This window comes from Humulus lupulus, chromosome 7 (assembly GCF_963169125.1).
Source record: "Humulus lupulus chromosome 7, drHumLupu1.1, whole genome shotgun sequence".
Taxonomy (NCBI): Eukaryota; Viridiplantae; Streptophyta; class Magnoliopsida; order Rosales; family Cannabaceae; genus Humulus; species Humulus lupulus.
In genome coordinates, this window is record NC_084799.1 from 141,779,717 (window position 1) to 141,783,446 (window position 3,730).

Genomic DNA, 3,730 nt, shown 5'->3' on the forward strand with positions numbered 1-3,730 from the left:
GTTAGAAAATCATTTGGGAGGGTTTGGAATCGTTTGAAAAATAACACATTTTCAAGTGCTGAAATTGGGCTGTGGCCGTGGCCACTGAATGATGGTGGCTGCGGCCTGGGGGACAGAGAGCAGTGGCTGTGGCCACTGATGTCCCTGGCAGCGGCCACAGGTGCATTTCAGGCTAATTTTTCATTTTTTTTCCAAATGTGTTGAACGGTTCCAAAAACCCAAATAACTCCCAAATGTCAATTTTAATTCCATATTAATCCTATTAAACATTGGTAACAGCCATGGGGGTTGGTGAAATTTGAAATTCAAAGGGTGTATCTAAACTCTATAAATAAGAGCCTATAGCTCACTTGAAAGATAAAACATTTCTATCCATTAGAGCACTTGGCTAGAAACACCTTGAGGCTTGATAATTCCATAAAGCATTTCCTATAATCTGTGAGAGATCCCTTAGTGCTTGAGTTAGGGGGTAATAAGCCTTTGGACAAAGGTTTCAAACCTTGTTCAAGTTGGTGATCCCCAACACTCTTCACTTTGGTAGTGTGAGTGAGAGTTGTTTCTATTTAGTTTGTTTGTTCTTTCTTTCTATTCTATTTCTCTTCATCTTCACATTCTTCTCTTTTGTTTATTTGTATTTCTTGTTTTGAGTTGTAATCTTATTTTCTCTTTTTCAAAACTCTTTTACTTTACTTGTAACATTTTGCTTTGAGTTGTATTTTTCACTATTCTATTCTTTTTCTCTTCTTCTTGTTCTTTAGTTTATTTGTATGTTCAGTTATATAGTTGTAACCTTATTCAATCAATCAATATTTATTTGTAATATTATTGCATAGAGTTGTATTATCTTACCATTTCTATTGAGGCAATCTATTTTTTCCTAACATTTACCCCCACCACGTAGCACCCGTGAGCCAAGGCCCAGCAAGAAAACCATAATGCATATCATAAGCGACAATTAACAGTCAGATAATTCACAAATCACCAAATAGATACTCAGCAAGTCACATTGCTCACATAATCAATGATATCAATCTGTAAACCAATAATCAATCATCCAAATAATAAACATGTATAATCATTAGATTCATAACAATAAACATATAACACAATATCTAGGGTCGACGCCCTTAGGTCGCACCCTCTAATTGTCCCACTGACTTCGGCTCGCTTAGGACGAGCTCAGTGATTATATACATGACCTCAACTACCAGTGACCGAGCCGCACCCTATGCGCAAATAGTGACTCCGACACTCTTAGGCAGTTTATCACATGTCCCCATGGAATAATACCATCTTATGACATCACATATGAGTATAGGGAGCTCTTAGACCCAACACTATTTGGCCGTTTATCACATGTCCCCATGTAATTTTTGTAGCGCTGTAGCGCAAAGTAGAACCATCATTAAATCTTAATTCCTTAACCCAACTTCAGGACCAATCCCAAGCCCTCGGGAAGCCCAATTCCACCAAATGAGGTGGTGGAATCGACCCCCACGCCTCCAAGAAAAAACCCTAAGAAAAATACCCAAAACTCATTTCTGGAGGCAGGGTAGCGCTATAATACTCCAAGGTGGGCGCTACAGTGCTACAAACATCACATGCAACCCTCTAGGTTTTTCCTTCGAATTTCCCTGAGACAAAGCTCCATAAACCCACTCCAAACCTCAACCAAACTTCAATTAGCCTACCATCCACTACATCTCATCTAACATGACCCAACAACATCAAAACTTGGCCACATGCATCCTTAAACACAGAAAACTAGAGTTGAGCTTAAAGCTCAAGAACTTCACCAGAAAACCTAGAAACTCAACTTATCAAGACCAGAAATTGCTACCTTTAATGGAGAATCCAACCCTAGGTTTCCCTCAGTGCCCTTCCAGCCTTTGATTCCTCAAATCCCCAAGCTCAAGTCCCTTAATTTCCATCCAAAACTCAAATTCAAGGAGAACTTCATCAAAGTCAGAAAATTCAAACCAAACTCTATAAACTTTACCTTAACTGGACACTAAATCCAGCTGAACCTCCTAGCTTCACCAAGAACCAAAGTCTAAAGCTCTAACCTAAAACTCCTCTGAGCTTACAGCTTCAAAATCCAGAAGAAATGGTGAAAGGAGAGAAAATCGTGTGGGAGGGAGAGAGAGAGAGAGAGATCTTTGTTTTTTCTTCTCCTTTCTTTCTTTCCTTCAACTTCTTACTCTTTCTACAACTTCCACTAAGTCTAAAAAGCAGAATAAAACTTATCCCCTTTTAAACACCAAAAGACTCTTTTGCCCTCCCAAATATAACCAAGTCTTTAATCACTCTAAGGGCATTTTGGTCATTTGTTCCCAATTCCCGCTAAATCCTTAAGTGTCCCTAACTTTTACCACTTAAATCCTACCATCTAATTAATCATCAATTATTTTCCCCAATGCCTAATAATCTCCAATATATTTCCCAAATTCCCAGAAATACCCCCAGGCTGCCCTGAGCCGGGTATAAATCCCCATCGTGACTATAACGCTAAACCGCTCACCAAGATCTCCTCGAGCCACAAGCTGCAAATTAATCCACATAATAATGTGGTCTTAAAAATTTATCACATATATTCGCATTTATGCCCTCAACAGGCCAAAGTTACAGATATACCCATATAATCTAAACAGGGCCTACATGTATACTAATACTCATAATCATGCATCTCATATATCCATATACTCATATTAGCATGCTTATCACATAATCATGAATTTAATCATTTAAATCACACATAAACCGATGATGCCCTCCCGTCACACTAACAAGGTCCTTAAGACTTAATAGTAATTTTGGGTCGTTACATTTCCATCCTTCAGGTATTTCATAATTGGGTCGACCCATGATTCTTTCGGGGTCTTAATCATGTGAATCTCTGCTTTAGTGATACTTGGCTTGGATAAGTACTCCACAGGGACAGATTCGAGTGTTTCTCCATCCTTTGTGGAGGATAGCTTTGCGAGGGCATCGACATTGGTATTCCTCTCTCTTGGGATTCGCTCTATGGTATACCCCTCTAATTGATCCAAATAGCCTTTTACCCTTGCTAGGTATGCAACCATCTTGGGACCCCTCACCTGATACTCACCTTTCACCTAAAATACTACCAACTATGAGTCGCTAAAAATGTGTAAATGTGTTACCTTTAGCTCCTTGGCCAACCGCAATGCAGCTAGAAGTGCTTCATACTCTTCCTCGTTTTTTGAAGCTTCAAACCCAAACCTTATCACACAATACATCTTGTGCCCCCTAAGTCCAGTCATCACGATACTTGCTCCAGCTCCCCCTTCGTTGGATGCTCCATCCACGTGGAGGCTCCATTCCTCGAAATTTTTTTTTCCTCTTCCTAACCAATCGATTCACTCTCTCCTATCTCTCCTTCTTCATTTGGCCGATAGGTGAACTCGACTATGAAGTCTACGAGCATCTGCCTATTGATGGAGGCCCTTGGGGTATATGTGATGTCGAATTGACTTAATTCAATCGACCATTTCATCAACTTTCCTGAGGTTTCAGGTTTGTGCAAGACCTGCCTCAAGGGGTTATTAGTGAGTAACTCAATCACATGGACACATAAGTAGGGCCTTAACTTTCTTGAGGCCACAACTAAGGCATACGCTAACTTCTCTATTTCTGGGTATCACGTTTCCACGTCTACCAAGCATTAACTGACCTAGTACATGGGTTGTTGGTTCTTCTTCTCTCCTTT